A 17782-nucleotide genomic window follows, 5' to 3' on the forward strand; every position below is an offset into this window, starting at 1 on the left:
GTACAACAGCAGTGCCGGTTTCTATGGCACTAACACTGTTTCTTAACACAAATATTGTGTTATTATTTGTGTTCTCAGAGCCTAACCTACTGCCTTGCAGAAAGACTGCAAATTTCATCCTTTTATACATAGATCAAAGAGTTTGGGATTGATTCTTTGATCAGAGAGTCATTGAAGGTTTGTAAGCAGGCAAAGTCCATGTAATGCTGTGCCATTAAATCAAGCTGACCAAGTCTCATGTCATGTGACCTGCACCCAGGAATAAAGAGCTATGTTATTTCATCCTTGATCATGGCCAAACATGCCGCCATGTGCTGTGGGAGGTGCTATGATAAATATGACCATCTTCAATGAGGGCATGGTCTAGTGGAGAAGGCTTACAAACCAAAATATCCAGTAATGACTGATTTTCATTGAATTTACATGAATGGCCTGTTGATATATAAGTTACGGGGATCTGTTTACTGTGATTCATCAGACAGAAGCATTATGGACAATGAAACCCTCAAAATACTATTCACACTGTTGCTACTTTTGTCTTGATGAGCTACAGCAACTAGGAATGGCCACCCCAATTGGCTTTTACAAATCCCCAGCACTTAAATTAACAAGAGTAGAATCACGGCAGAACAAAATAAAATCAATACTGGAAGTAGAAAGGGAGTGTTGGTCTATCACTTTCTCTATGATATTCTAATAATTTCATTATGCTTTCAGCTTAGTGAAACAGTAAAACCACTCTCACTAAAACACTTCTACTGTTTAAGTTGGTGCCGTGTGCCTTTATTATGCTATGTATATGATAATAGGTGAAATTTATTGAATGCTCCCTTTGTATCAAGGAATGTGCTCAGCATTTCATATATTGTCCCACTGAAGAACTGTAACAACCCCGCAAAATGGACATGGTCATCGTCCTTATTTTACAGAGGAGGAGATTCATGCTTAAAGTAACTTTGGGATCAACCACAGTGGACCGGGTCAAGTCAGGATTTGAGCCAGGGAAGTTAGATTCCACTGCGTCTGGCTGTACTGTACTTACTATGCAGATATTGAATCGCAGATATTGTTAGCTAGAGGGAGCGCCATGTTTCCAGCCATGTTATTTGAAAGTAAAGCTGGCCACCTTTGTAGCAGTGCTGCTGAAAGAAAAAATATGAGTCAATAGAAAGCTAACAGCTTCCCTTATCACACTGAAAAACTGTCTATTCCCTCAATTAAAAGATAAGCTTAATCAGTGACAGCATATGAAATATAGATGACCTATCCATACAGTATAGCAATACAATACCAATACACTTATTGTGTGCAAAAATAGTTGAGATAGTATACATATCTCTCTCCATAGACTGAATGCTTTGTCTCATAAATTTATCAGAGCCCCAACAATGTTAAGGTTAATATTGAAAAAGCCCAACTGATGGGGTGCCTGGGTGGCTTAGTCGGTTGAGTGTCCAGCTTTGGCTCAGGTCATGAACTCACAATTTGTGAGTTCGAGCCCAGCATTGGGCTCGCTGCTGTCAGTGCAGAGCCTGCTTCTAATTCTCTATCCCCCTCTCTCTCTGCCCCTTCCCCACGCGCTCTCTCTCTCTCTCTCAAAAGTAAATGAACATTTTAAAAAATAGATAAAATAAAATAAAAGCCCAACTGCTTCTCTCTGCTTTTATCTATACACACACATGCACACACACAAACACATAGGTACATATATACGAACATGTTCCGATTCACTGGGAAGTGAAAGTCGTGTTCCATTTTGTGCCATTCATGTCCGTGTGTAAGTAAGTGCGGGAGGGTTTCAGTACAAAGGAGGCCTCCTTCACGCACCTTCTTTCCACGCCTCCCAGAAGAAAAGAATTCTCTCTCTGAGTACACTTGTTCTATCTCTAAAACCGTTCTTTCATGCTGTCTCATATGGGTGACCTCTGAGCACATGTCTCCGCTTTTCTAGAGTTAAGTAAGGTCTAGGGACTTTGTCTGGAGTTCCTAGGGCTGCGGGAATAAGTTTGCTGCTCAGCAGATATACCAATATGTGTCTGAATGTTTCATTCAAGGTGAAGCCTCTTCTGGTCAATAAGAATCCATTTTTTGCCCACTATTGACTTCCCTTTGTTAATACACGTTTCGATCTTTATAGAATGAAGGGTGAGTGTGAAAATTGGTATGTTCAATCCCTGTCTTTACTTACTGCAAATTCAAATTTATTTTCAGGCAAGCTGGCTCAATGTATGACTTTCCCCAGGGTGAGAGGCTAACAGAGGAAAAAGAATGTCACTTTTTTAGTCGACAGAAATAGAGGTAAATCAATCTGGTGCCCACATGCTCTGTAAATGCTGGCAGCCAGCCAGAGTTCAGGTCTCAATTAAACAGATTAGGCCAAAGAAAGCACAAATGCAAACCCAAGCAAATTACCAAAAATTGCTGTTATTCTAGCATTCCAACACACTGGATTTCTGAATATAAACTGTCCCCCCAAATATTATGGGTTAAGACCGAGGATAACAAATCCCCTGGCCAGCTCCAAATCTATCTGCTTGATTTTCAGAGATGCAGGCTCACATCTGAGGCTTCTCCTCATGTACCAGGCAGGAAGGCCTCCGGGCCCGTGAGTGTGAGAGTGAGTGTGCGTGTGTGTATGTGGGCACACACACGTGCACGCTGCAGATGCATCACGTCAAAGGCAGCACTTGCTCTGCAGGCCGTGTTAGAATAACCACATCACACAGTGGTTTCTTTCTAAACAAACAGATGGGGAGAGCTGGCCGACAAGGCCTTCACAGGATATTACAGGCCAAATCCAATCAGCAGCCCCTGAATGCAGGCCGGCAGCTTTCTGTGCCGGCTTGGGGGACAGTATCATCCGTCCTGCGCACAGGCTCCATAATTGCATCTCACTCCTGACTCCTGCAAAACAGTGACCCACTCCTCCGTGGTTTGCAGAACACATGGGGAGGAAATAGCAGGTCTGAGCTAACCCCAGGAATTCTAACCAGATGATGGAAAATTTTTCGTCAAAGTTAGAGTCCTGGGAATTTTCGAGAGCCCCGTATAATCTAACAAACAGCCTTTTCAAGGTAGAGTCCAACATGGGGCCATCGGGACTACCTGCCATTATTCCGATATCATTTTGCCAGTTCTTTTATTTTAACTTATCCAGAGAAGAATCCAAAATATAACATTTCTTCATAGCCCTCCTCCGACTTTCTTTTTGGCCAGAGTGAAAAAGACTTTTCCCCCTTAAGCGAAACAAAGAATGACACGATTGAAGAAAAAAAAAATGCCTTGTAAAACTGCATTGTATTTTCAACTTTATTAAAGAAACCAAAAAAAAAGAGTAATTTTAAGAAGTCTATTAAGCCACCATTGGTTTGCAAAGGTGTTGACTAGTTGTCTAGCTGAGTGATTAAGGGGCACCTTTAATTTATTTTTATGGTGTTTGTTTTCACCTTTTGTCCACAACAGGCAGCCACTTCCAACCAGAAAGTCTCTGAAAACACTGAGACTCTTCAGAGACCACGCTTTGGGCCAAGACTTTGCCGGGGGGAGGACAAGTTTTCCTGGTCAAAAACTCAGGATTTTGCTCTGAGTACTTCCCTTGGGACCTCAGCGGCCACGTGGTGATTGATTCTCCTGCTTCCTGGAGAATGTGGTCTACAGGCATGAAGGCAGGGTTTGCCTTTTTTGGCAAATCCTTCCTCCTGACCCCCTGACTATCATCTACCCAGATGTCCAGGTCAAGCCTGTTGGGGACAAAGCTCCATACTTCATGATTATCTTCTCTTCATTTCGAAAAAAAAATGTCCTTTCTCTTATTGCAACTAGTTGAGAGCAGGAAAGTGATTTCATAATAAGAACTAATTCACATCAAGGTAAAGCTGACATAGTTTTTTTGAGAGATACCACTCCATTGGTGTGTTCATACTTTAGAATAGGGACACTTTTTTCCTTTGATCATTTCTATTTTTTTCTTTTCCTTTCTTTTCTTCTCTCTTTCTTTCTTTCTTTCTTTCTTTCTTTCTTTCTTTCTTCTTTCTTTCTTTCTAGCATAACATATTCTCAGAGTCATACCCTGGGTCCCAATTTTAGGTTTGCAATATGTTATCACTGTAATGTTAATCCAAAGGGATAAATCTTTAGTGATATGTTTCTAAGGACTGTGATAGATAAAGAAGATGTCTCCAAACCCCTAGATCATGCCGTGTTGGAAACTGACTACTTACCTTGCTTTCTCAGTATTCCTATATCTAAACCAGGGCTGAGGGCTGAAAGCCATCTTGAGATGTCTTGGATGCTTTCTTTGCATAAGAGATGGAGTAAAGCAGGCCAATGTAGGAGGGCAGGCTCTACAGAATAAAATGAACAAGTGTCCATTCTCTTCTCTGCTGGGTCAAAAGTCCATTTTAATCCTCTATCTATGAAGTGATACAGAAGAGATGAATACAAAAAAGGTACCATGAGATACCTCTCAGCAAGAAGCTTTCAGAGGACTCTTATAGCTCATGTGGATACAGAGCTGCAGAAGACAAAAAGTCAAGGTCGGGGTAAAATGAGCTCCCTGAAAACCTAAGTGCATTGGACTAGACAGCAAAGATTAGCGTTCAAAACCTCAGAGATCCAAATGATTTTCCTAGTGATCATTGGTCTTGACCCAAGACAGGAAGTGGGGTGGAGACAGCAGCCACTAAGCAGAAGGAAACTGAAACCGTCAAAGAGGGAAAGTCCATGTGCCCCAGGTGTTGAAAGTGCAAACATTTCGGAAAAACTCCTTGAAGTCCGATGAAGTTCGTGTGTGTCATGGGAACTGTGCCCTTCCTCCATCTTTCTCTGGAGGACCAGGGAGACCTGGTGCTGGTCACTATCTTGGCTGGACTCTGTCCAGAGGGAAAGAGGAAAGATAGAACCCAGGAGAAGGAGCGATGCCCTCCGGGAATAGTTTGCAAGAACATCTTAGGATAATGAGAGCAACATCTTCAATTGGGACCAAAGATGGGAGGCAAATAGCACTGAGAACAAAGAGTCATATTATTCATTTAGGGTAGAAAAATTCCCAAAGTTGTTCCCAACCATTTCAAAATACTTAAAAAACTCCTGATGTCATCTATCACTACTGTGGAAATTCAAGTTTCTTGCAAGACTATTAATGCATCACATACTATGATGTCTGTGCTGTTTCATTCCCCAGGTAATTCCTTCCCTCGAAGGAAGGAAGTCACTGGTGGAAATTTTTTTTAACTTTGTGGGATAACAAATGTGTGTGTTTTCCTTCTGAAAGAATTGTTCTAAAGCAGTATTACTTGAAGGTAATATATAAAGAACAAATATAAATTGAAACTTGATTTTTTGTCCCCCTCAGTAATCTAGAAAGATGATGGGATTGTAGTGCCCTGCAAAGGTCCTGCCTCTTCTAGAAGTTGCAAAATCCCTTTCTCCCTCTCAGGCCAGGTGGCGTTTGAATTATATGTTCACGTGGTTTTCTATATTCAAGACCAAGTACTCCCTCATATTCCTTCATGCCAGGAGCTCCATCCCAGCCATGCTTTGTCCCAAACCTCCACTCCTTCCTTCTTGAAGCACTATGATTTCCCTGAACAAGAAAACAAGCTTTTCTCTCCCTCTTTTTTTTCTTCTACAGAAACTCTAGTCATGACATCCACCATGGCAGCCCTTGTTCATAAGCTGTATTCATTCTTCATTTGCTTCTTTATTCACGGCTGTGGCTGCTGTTTGCACGAATGATTCAATGTTCTCTGTAGAATTATTCCCTTCTATTTGTGTTAGTAATGCCCATGTTCAGCTGTAGAAAGCCCAAGGTAGAAAATACATTTTTAAGTGAGTGGCTTTCAAAAATAGGCATATGTCAATATGCCCTAAGATGTAGAAGCAAATAATGGCCATCATCTATTCAGATACGTGTGCAAACATGTACCTGTATGTATTTTATACATAATGTAAATGGATATGGATATGTATGTATATATGTATGCCTATTTTAGTATTATTCTTTTTAATTTTGTACATATTTCAAACACATTCACATTTTTGCTTAGTGATTTTTTGGTAACTAAAATTTGCTTATGTTCAAAATGTTTTTCTGCTAGGAGAACATGATCATACCAGTAAAGGCACTATTTATACCATCATGAATAATCAGTGGTTAAACACCATTTGATAATAAAACAAGGGTCCTGACAATGATACTCCCTCAATGCCTGCCTCTTGATGCTTTTAAAAATTGCTGTCTAATTATAATATGGCCTTTAATACTGTTTTTTTAAATAAAGAAAACAATTTACCATAACTCCCTTTCAGCAATCTGCTTTGAATCACTTCAAATAAGTAAAGATGGAGAACCAAAGACCTTGGTTGACACTGTAGATGGCCACTTGCTGCATGATCAGGTCTTCAAGGATATGATGTGATAACACCTCTGATAATCCTACGGCAAAACCCACTGATAGATTCTGTCTGGAGCAAACAAGGCTGTGTTTAGATTGAGCCCAACACCAAGGATGCTTTAGCCCCCTCCTGACCCAAACACCTCACGTGGGCATGCCTTGACAGAAACCCAGGGTGTCTCACAGATGGGGTGTGTCAACAGAAAGGGTGACGTGACATCAGGGGAAGACCAGACTGCAGTTGGATGGCCTGAGCAATACAACCAGAAAGGAGCTTCCTTTACTTCTGAGCCTGCCTCCAGATAAACTACCAGCATGGCAGTGACCTTGGGAGCAAGACTTCATGTTTTCTGTGGTGGTGGGTGTTCTAGACCACCAGACTCTCTTGATTGCAGCCCCTGCCTCCCTCCCTGAAATGTCTCTTGCATTGCACTGGCCTGGCTCCAGACTTCCTGAACTTGTCCCCAACAAAGGCCACAGTTCCCAGAAAGGAGCCCTTTAACCGATGGCTAAAAGTCCTGGTTTTCTCTCAGGGAAAGGGATGTTAGATAAAGGGGGCTGACCTCTTGGTCATGTCAAGGTTTGGAGGTCCTTGGATAGAGAAGACAACCTCTTAAAAATTGGAAAGGAGAGTTGGAGTCACTAACCATGCAGAGAAAAAAAGAAAAGAAAGAATGTCAAAATATTAATATGGTGAGATTATGGGTACTATCATTTTTTTTCTGTGTATACTTTAAGTATAAATTCTCTACAATAGCATGTATTTCTTTTAATTATTATTATTTTTTAATGTTTATTCATCTTTAAGAGAGAGAGACAGAGCATGAACAGGGGAGGGGCAGAGAGAGAGGGAGACACAGAATCCAAAGCAGGTTCCAGGTTCTGAGCTGTCAGCACAGAGCCCAACACGGGGCTCGAACTCATGAACTGTGAGATCATGACCTGAGCCGAAGTTGGAAGCTTAACCCACTGAGCCACCCAGATGTGCCCCAAGCATGTATTTCTTTTAAACCAGAAAACATATATAATGTTAAAATATGTACCCCAACCCCGAACACAGTAAAATACTTTTTAAAAAGTATGCATTCATGGACACAACCCCTAAACAGATCAGATGTGCCAGAAATCACAAATGGTAATTGTGTTCAAATCAAAAATGTAAACAATTACTATCTCGTTTTCAGATATTCACAGAAATAGCAGGACTAAGTTGTATTTGTAGATAAGAGAATAGAGCTTTGTTTTCTCTGTGTTAGTCAATTTCTCTCTCTCGAACTAATATTATGTTTCCAGAGAATCTTCTTCTCCATTTCTCCTTCCTTTCATTTTTCCATGGTTGCAATCTCCTGTAATTATGGGAAAACAGTTTTTCCTGGAGCAGCAGGGCTGAGATTAGTCAGTTGGGAGCCGACCTGAGTATTCCCAATTGGTGCTAATAATCTTTGCAGTTTTCAGGACAGATTCAGCTCTGTTTCGAGACTGAAAACAACTGGAAAATGCATGGCTTGAGTCTGACAGCATCTGAATCCACTGTTAAATAGTACTTAAGACCTATTTAATTTTTTTTTGCAATTTATTTTCTGTCCTTAAATAATCGCCACAGTAATTAAAAGCAGTTATGAATTACTGAAGTGTAATTCAACATACTGAAGTCTAAAAAGCCAGTTGATTGCTTGAATAAACAAATGTCCAAGTTCAGGAGAGGGTCAGAAAGTTGGATGTTGTCTTTACTTTTGAAGAGCGCTGTCTTTCAGTGGAACTCATTTGTCCTTAAACTGTCTGAATACACCCCAAAAGGACAAAATGTTCCTCAGATTAGGTCCTCTTATACCAAAGGATATGTATTTAAGAAAATATGAAATTTCCATTTTGCTCAATTCTTTTTAGCAGGAATCTATGCTCATGTTTGACATTAAACAAACATGATCTTTGTTTCTGACCAATTTATTCATCCATCTGTCTATCAATTCACTCATGTCCTCTGGATTACACCAGAGAATAAAACAAACAAAAATCTCTGCTCATGTGGAGCTGAAATTCTAGCGGGTGCAGAATAGATATAATAAATAAATAAAATATGCACTGTGTTAGGTCCTATAAAACACATAGAACAGGATAGGGGCAGATTAGGAGAAGGCAGACTGTAATTTTAGATGGGGGTGGGGGTGTCCTTGGTCAGTCTCATTGAGATGATGACTTCAAGTAAAGACTTAGGAAAGGAAAAGTGGGTTCATCAAGAGAAAAGAGTGACCCAAGCAGGCAGGACAAATGGTGCAGGAGTCCCAAGGAGGGAGGGAGAAAGGGAGAGGCAGGTGGTCAATGAACAGCTCAGAAGCTGGGGGCGAGGCTGGTGCAGAAGGTGAAGTCAGAAAGATCCTTGTGCGGGCGTTTTATATAGGGGCTACTAGGCCACCGTGGTGATCTGACTTTTACTCTGAGGGAGGAGCCATCGAAGGATCTTAAAAGAAGGACGGGCATGACCTGTCTTCAAAGACTCACCCAGCTGCCTGGTTGACAATGAGGTGGGTAAGGGTAAGCAGGTGGGCAGGGGAACAGGGTATGAAGCGACGGCAGTGATCCTGATGTAGGTACTTGGACCAGAGCGGTGGCAGGGAAAGTGGTGGGGAGTGGTCAGACCGAGTCCATCTGAAGGTGGGCTAGCAGGGCTTGCTGATGAACTAGAGGTCTGTGTGAGATGAAGAGAGGAGATAGAAATGAGACAACCCGAGGGTTTTTGGACAGAGCAACAGGAAGGGTGGACTTAAACCATCCACTGACTTTGTGTTTCTTTTGTTTCTAGGACTCGATGGGAAACTTCCAGAAGGCAGGGACCAGTGTCCTATGTTCTGTAAACCTCACAGGATGTCACTAAAACATAATAAAAATTAAATTAATAAAATACAATAAAAATTAATAAGATGAAGCTTAAAGTTCCCCTGGTCCACTGGGGAGCATCCCAGCTTTCATGTTGGGCTATCCAGCTCTCCTTCAATTCTTCAGGATGGTCTTAGTGCTGACCTTCGGGTTTCTGCCTCTCTATCTGGGATAGTGCTGACCTTCGGGTTTCTGCCTCTGTATCTGGGATATTATTTTACCTTCTGGGCTCCACATGGATTTAGGTACTTGCTCAAACCTGTACAAGTGTAGAGGAAGGGGAAGAGGGGGAGAGGGAGGCTATGAGTTCACATCCCAGGTCTAACTATCTTGTTCTCTTATATTACAAATGTCGGGCACTTAATCTAGAGGACATAGAAAAAACATTTTTGGAGCTTTTTATAGGGGCCAGTCCAATAACATAAATGTGTAACTCCGGCCAGGTGTAAACTATAGGGGGTAAATAGTGCTGGTGCAGCCAACCAAAGAGTCCCGGGCAATTGCTGCTTTGTGGAAATGTTGAGGCAATGGACAACCAAACATAGGCTGTGCCATCAGAGCAATCCCATTAGGACCCTCCATGGTCATTTGAAGGCTCCTCCTGCTAACTCTCTTGTCCTTCCCACAGGCCTCTGTAAGCCATCCACTGTTGGAGATCCCCACAGCCCGCCACCCATTATGTCATGGCTCTTGCTAGGCCCCACCGACGTGCCCAGGTTCTAGATGCTTTCACCCCTCTGCGTCTCGCCAGCTCCATGGCTGTGAATGCTACAGGTATCTGTCTACTGATGGAAAGTACTTCGCATGTTTTACACTACAGTATTCACTTACAAAAGTTTACCAATGTGCACTCCCTGTGGCACGCTGCAAGGGAGTGTTCCATACGTCAACGCTTGACATTAACAACCTTCTCATTCAGTTATGGAAGGAATGAGTCATGGGGATAAAAGGCAGGGCATAGGGAATATAGTGAGTCAATGGTATAAAATAAAAATTAAAAATAAAAGCAATACGATACACACAAAACCACAACCTTTTTCATTTTTGCCGATCAGGTGGGCAGAAACCAGTATCACATTTTTCTTATAATCTGCTTTTTCCTAACTACTGGTAAAGCTGAATATCTTTTCAAACGTTCATTGGCCACTTGTACTTCTGTGCATCAGCTACTAATACTTGTTGATTAATTTTCTATTGTGTGGTCTATGTGCCTTTCCATTAACGGTTACGTATTTTGCAGATATTTTCTCCCAGGCTGTATTTGGTTTCTTGGTTTTTGTATTTTAATGTTGTCCATATGGTCTTTCATTGTGCAGGAAATTTTCCTTTTAATGTCACCAAGTCTGATTTTATTGTCCCTCTGGTTCTGGGTTTTGTATCTTCCTTAGGAAAACTTCTCCACATCAAGAATGTAAGGAGTCTCCTTTACTTTCCTTTAATAGATTCTTAATTTTGGCTTTCACATTTAGCCCTTTTAATTTGTCTGAAAAGTATTTTTAATATAGTGTGAGATATTGGGGCGCCTGGGTGGCTCAGTGGGTTAAGCGTCTGACTTCAGCTCAGGTCATGATCTCGTGGTTTGTGGGTTCAAGCCCCACGTCAGGCTCTGTGCTGACAGCTCAGAGCTTGGAGCCTGTTTCAGATTCTGTGTCTCCCTCTCTCTCTCTCTCTGCCCCTCCCCTGCTCACGCTCTGTCTCCCTCTGTCTCAAAAATGAATAAACATTAAATATATATATATATATATATATATATATATATATATATAGTGTGAGGTATTTAACTGTTTTATTCAAATGAATGGGCAGCATTATTTTCTTAAAACAACACAATGGTCCCCACTAATTTAAAATGATTTTGTCTTATATTAAACTCTAGTGACTTAATTCAATAGCAACATGTACTAAGCTGTGATACCTATAGATCTCTGCTAGCATCAAAGTGGCAAAAAAACCCCCACAAAAAACAAAAAACATTTGGGGTTCCTCCACTCCATCAGCATTAAGCTTGATTAAATATTATAAGTTAGGCCCTATCTTGTTCAAGTTTAATGGCTCTTTAGCTTTCTAGGAACATTTAATATCTATTAATGGTAGTTCCAACTATGGGTGGCCCCTGACTCATGAGATTTCCACTTATGATTTTTTGACCTTATGATGACGTAAAAACAATACGCATTCAGTAGAAGCTGTACTTTGAGTTTTGAGTTTTGATCTTTTTTAGGTTAGGGAAATGTGGGTTGATCCTCTCTTGTGATGCTGGACAGAGGTGGCCCCAGCACCCAGTCAGCCAGTTGTCATGAGAGTTAACAACCGATATGCTCACAACCATTCTGTCTCCATAGAGCTGTCCTGTGTTTCAGTTTCAGAACAGAATTCAATAAATAACATGAGATATTCAATGCTTTATTATCAAATAAGCTTTGTGTTAGATGATTTTGCCCCATGGGAGGCTACTGTTAAGTGCTCTGAACACATTTAAGGTAGGCTGGACTAAGCCCAGCGGGTTAGGTTTATTAAATGAATTTAATGAATTAAGTGAATTTAATGAATTTTCTACTTACCATATGTGATATTTTCAACTTACAGTGGGTTATGGGGACATAACCTCGTTGTAAGTTGAGGAAGCCATGATCACACAAATGATTTTCTATCTTAACAGATATTGGGTCATACGATAGGAACAAAAAAAGTGTAATCTGTAAGAAGCTCCCCAACTTTGCCTTGTCCTCATTATAATCCAGCCTTAGGTTCTGTCTTTACTCATGGAAAAGACTCGTCCCTCTTTTAGTACCATGGGAAAGAACACAAGTCAGGAGCCACCTTTCGTACCCACAAGGAAACACATCATCTCCCCTCTTTCCTTATCCCCCAACCTATTAGAAGAGAATTAGAAGAGAGGGGAGATGGGGCATTGCTGTAAGGCTACCCATGGCCGCAAACTAGGTCACTTCCTACTTCCCGTGGCATCCCCCCCCCCCCCCACAACATCTAAGTAGGGCTGATGTCATGGTAGACTCAAGAGAAGTAGGAAGGAACATTTCACTGATTTACAGAATGTCTGATGAAAATATAATTATTCTTTTATACATAGTAAGACATCAACTGTGTCTAGGTAAATGCATCTTAAAATTTTGTTTTGAACTTGACATTTATCAGTGTATGACCCCTTCATTATGTGAGCATCCAGGGAACCACAGCAGGTTTTGTATTTCAAAAGTGCCTTTTCTTTAGGGCCATCCCGCTTAAGCCAAAGTAATCGATTGGGAGCTTTGGAATGCATCTGAAGGCTAGGAAGGGAATACACTATCTGGGGTGATATAATGTTTATAATCTTGAGAAGTTCAGTCTTCAGTTTTTGCAGGACTGTGTTGCCTTTGGATACTCCACCTGTGGCTACTCTGCAAAATGCCTCACAATCCTAATTCTTCAGGGGAATCCAACTAAACAGAATGGCTGACGACACCTGCAACAGAGGCCATAGAGAGAGGACAGCACTTTGAGGGGAATAAGGAATAGGGTCCAAGGACAGGGGGAGACACAGCTGACTGTAGGACTGGAAATGGGTAAGGACCTTCAGTCAAACACTAAGGTCCGCTGCCCCGCAGTTGAAATTAAAAATTTTAACCAGCTGGTACTGATCATCAGAAAAGGATGCCGAGCATAACATGGTCGCCCTATTTGCCACAACTTGGGTCTGGGGCCACTAGGTTTGTGAGTCAGGGGAAGCGCTCAGTGGGGCTCAGGGAAGTGACTGTTCTGCATCGACCATTATGTCAATATTTCAATACTGAACAAAGGGTATGGCCTTCCCAGCATGTGTGTGTGTGTGCGCACATGCATGGGCTCACACGTGCCAATTGACTGCGAGGCCTGCCACCTCCAAAGCAAGAATGTGGAATGAGGTAAAGGAACTAGAGTAAGATGCCCAGATCTTTGTCACCCATGGACTTCCTGCGAGAAGAAAAAATCGCATGAACCTGAAATAACAAACCAACTGCACGTTCACTGAGGATCTGTGTTTTGGCCACATTAGCAAAGAGGGAGCCCATATTGGTAGGGACCACCCTCTTCCTCTAGGAGAGCTGGAGTTACCCAAGGTCTGTTGCAAAGAAGAATCTGGAGTTCTGATCCAACTTCCTCAGTTTTGCTTGTTCCTGGAATTGAACTCTGACATGCCCTCTTTACTTGTGCCTTGCAAATAGCTCAGAGGACTTCTGTTTGGATGACACTTTCAATTTGTGAGGTGCCTTCAGAAGACTTTTTTTTTTTTTTGCGAGAGAGAGACAGAAAGAGTAAGTGGGGAAGAGGGGTAGAGGGAAAGAGAGAATCTTAGGCAGGATCCACACTCAGGACAGAGCCCTACATGGGGCTCAATCCCACGACCATGAGATCATGACCTGAGCAGAAATCAAGAGTCACAGAAATCAAGAGTCAGAAGCTCAGCTGACTGAGCCACCCGGCACCCCCGGAGGATGTTTTCAATTCTGTGAAGTAATCTGTGTGATCCCCAGGTTGTAGATGGGCAAATTGCAGTGACAATGGTGATGTGTCCAATGAAAACGACTTTAAACTAAATCTAGGGGCACCTGGGTGGCTCAGTCTGTTGGGCATCTGACTTCGGCTCAGGTCATGATCTCACAGTTTGTGGGTTCGAGCCCTGTGTCGGGCTCTGTGCTGACAGCTCAGAGCCTGGAGCCTGCTTCAGATTGTGTCTCCCCTGCTCTCTGCCCCTCCCCCATACATTCTCTGTCTCTCTCTCTCTCTCAAAAATGAACATTAAAAAAATTTTTAAACAAAATCTAAACCCCCTCTTTTACCATAACACCAAATTGTGTCACAAATTTTTAGTTAGGGATCATCTAAGATTTAAAACCTAAAAACCTTTTTTAAACTTCATTTAAAGAGTGAGAGAACAGCCGTAAGCAATCGCAGAAACAACTGTCTTCCTTTTACATCAAGGGGTCTGTCCTTGTCCTTATTCCTGCCAGCGCAGCTCAGGAAGTGCTCTGCCCCTCCTGCCTTGCACTGGGAAGGGGGAGGGGCTCATGCCTAAGTTAGTGAAGTCAGTGTAGATCCCTGGGTCCTTTACAGAAGGACTAAGACTAGGCGAATCCCAACATATGGCCCCCAAAATAAACTTCCGAGAAATGATGCTCGAACATGTTTTTTTCAAAAATCACCAAAATTTACTGACAATCTGTGATTCGAAGTTAAGATTCTTTAAAGTATATACCACACCAATTCCCTCTGGGAATGTGTTCGCCCTTGTCAGTTTCTATATTTCAACCGTGCTTTTCCTCTGGGTCATTTCTTGAAAGTTATTGACCCCTCTAAGGGTTCAAACCGAATGTGTTCATTTGAATTATTTACACAAAAATCTTCATAATCCCATAGAAAAACAGATCTTTATTTCAAAAATAGATTTTCATGTTTAAAAATAGTGCTTGGTTTTTGGGAAGGAAATTTAAATACTGGGAAAGGTATGTTAAGAATTAAATTATTAGAGGGAAAATTAAGGGAAATACTGAATTGATGAGCACACTGCAAAGGGCTTTGGGCTGATCTCTTCACAACTTCTGCCCTTCTTCCTTTGCTCTGTGAGAACACCCTCCAAGAATTGAGGCTCTTTGTTACCCACCATGTCCATTTGCCTTTTTCCATTCAAAGACCAGATTTCCAATTCATTGAAGGCACGCAGTAAAATTTCCAGCATTTACAAAGCCATTTAATACCCGCCATTATTCTTGGGAGATCCATACGGTCTCCTAATATGTTTCCTTTCTTCTGAGAGATGAGTTTGAGCCTTTAAAATGTGAAAAGACTCCACAACCACATCTTTGGAAAAGGTCAGGGATACAGATGATTTTGTCTTTTCTCCTGCTTCACTATCCCTGCCCTCTTTTAAACGTTGTTTTGATTTTATAGCCCTAGATACTTCTACTTCCCCCATTTGCTGTGCTCTCCAGGTTCCCCCAAGTAGAAAGGGAGTAGATGCATTTGCTGATTGTTTTTCCAACCATGTGAGGGCTATTCCCTGAGCATGTGGGCTTACGCTCTGTAGGCCTCCTGCCCTTACTGCCATGGGGTTTTGCAGAGACATCTCTGCCCCCATTCCCCCCCAAAATCATTTCAGATCCCCTCAGGACCAAGAGACCCACATTAAAGAGCAATATAATGGCCGAGAGAAAGAAAGGAAAGGACAGAAGGAAAACATTTAGGGGATCTCTGTAACTTTAGTTTTACCCTCAAATAGTTTCTTGAAAGGCACGTTTGCATAAGGGAGCCGTTTTTAAAAAGAAAAAAAAAATTAAGTTTCTTTTCGAGTCTGGGGCACCTGGATGGCCCGGTTGAGTGTCCCACTCTTGGTTTTGGTTCAGGTCCTGATCTCACAGTTTCATGAGTTCAAGCCCCGCATCGGGCGCTGCGCTGTCAGCACGGAGTTTGCTTGGGATTCTCTCTCTCTCCCTCTCTCTGCCCTTCCCCAGCTCACGCTGTCTCTGTCTCAAACAAATAAATAAACTTCAAAAAAAACCCAAACAAACCAGAAGAAGAAAGTTTCTTTTTAAGTCCCACTTCTGTTGCTGCTGCTGGATCATCAACTCCTCAGCACAAAAGAAGGCACCAAAGTTTCCAGAAGCTTCCAAGCCTTTTTGGAGAACAAAAGGGAGCCTGCCTCACACTGATAAATTGCTTGTGTTAGCACCTGTAAGTCTGTTTCGCATTTTACTTCAACCTTTATTCACTGCTGATAACAGCACCGGAAAATGAATCCTGACAGCGTGTTGTGCCGTTACAGTATCCAGCGGGAGAGCCCAGCTAATTGTGAGCGTATGATGCTTTTCAGGCACCGTGTTTTATGTTTAGTCCAGGCTCTGATAAACCCACTTATTCAGCAGTTGCGAGTCATCGAAGCATTCACTGCTTTGCTCCCAGGACTCGGGAAAGCTGGACTTTATTTTCTAAAAAGCAACTTCTGCTAAGCTGGGAAGTTATCCTTGTTTCTTTGCGGACCTTTATGGAGGTGTTTTTAACTGAACTGTTCCAAGGCGCGGGGGGGGGGGGGGGGGGGGGGAGGCGGGGAAAGAAGGCTGTTGGAATAGCAAACAAAGGCCCCTGTACTGGAGTCTTGCAGGAAGGCCGTGCCAGCCGTGTCTAGTTTCGGGCCAGAATACTAAGGTCATAATTTCAGGCCATCGATGGCTCTCCCAGATGTCTTTGGTCAAGTTAATCACAGTTTGCCTGAAGGTTGCGTTTTCAGGTAATCCATCCTGGTGTAATTGTAAGTCGAGAGCTCCTTCTAGCTGAAGGTTGGGAGTTTTGGCCCAGCCTGAGACTGGGGACAGGGCCCCCAGGCTCTATCTTTTCAGTTTTGCGACCAAAGCCAATTAAATGACTCTTCCACGAATGCTGAGTAGAGCCCAGGAAGTTAGGAGCCAAGCAAGCGCGTGAATGTATGGTCTTTTGCATCAGCAGGAACGTATCCAACGTTCTGAGGACTCAGGGCCGCTCACTGCTGCAATGGGCACTCCTCGGGCTGGAGGCCCGCATGGGAGCTGATGCCACAAGGTGAGTCCTCAGCCAGAGGCAGGCGCTAGCTGCCGGGGAAGAAAAAGCACATTTCCCGGTTTCTCCTGCTTTGTTTCACCCTCTCATGGCCCCTCAGTCTGTGTCGCTTCTCTCCAGCCTGGAGTTAGTCTCCTCCCTGATGCACATTCAATTCACTCTTAGATTGCAAAACCTGATATTGTAGAAATAAACTGTAATCGACACTAGAGTGTTTCTAACCCTGCTGCCATAACATATATGCAAAAATGTTACACACACACACACACACACCTCACAGCACATTATTTACATCATTTCATTTACTCCTCCACTAATCCTGTGACCCAGGTACTACCGTGATCCCTTTTTTACAGATGAGGAAATAGTAAGGGGAAATAAAACGTTGTCACTGGCCTCGTACGTTGCATGCACCAGGCTGGGATTTGAACTCCCGTCTGGCTGTCTTTGGAGAGTATGCGCTTCACAGAACCTCCACATACGGGTTCCATGGCAAGGGCCTGATATTTTTATTTTTCCCATCACCCATCCTGACCTCCCTCCGTGGCAGACCAGCTGGGAAGTGCTGTCTAAGGGCTCATCCGACACTTGCTCACGCAATGGCTAATGGCGTGTTCCTGGGAGTTCTGGCCCATCTTGGCACCAGCTGGGAGGTGCTGCTTGGTTTCCGTCTGGACCTCAACTTTCCAATCGTTAACATCTTTTACAGCCAGGGCAAAGTGGAGTGGTCAGAGGAAAAAAATAAGAACTTGGCTTTACTTGTAGGCCTTCTGTCCCAAAGATGGTTCTAGATGTGTGTGAAAGACACTCAAACCCCATATTTTTCAAGGTCTTGAACCATTGTTGCTCTCTGCTCAGAAGGATGCAGCAGTGGTATTCACAGCACGACAGGGTATCAGAATTAAGGCACTTGTCACGATAAATCTCTCAGATCTTGAAAAACAAATATA

This window comes from Panthera leo, chromosome D4 (assembly GCF_018350215.1).
Source record: "Panthera leo isolate Ple1 chromosome D4, P.leo_Ple1_pat1.1, whole genome shotgun sequence".
Classification (NCBI taxonomy): Eukaryota; Metazoa; Chordata; class Mammalia; order Carnivora; family Felidae; genus Panthera; species Panthera leo.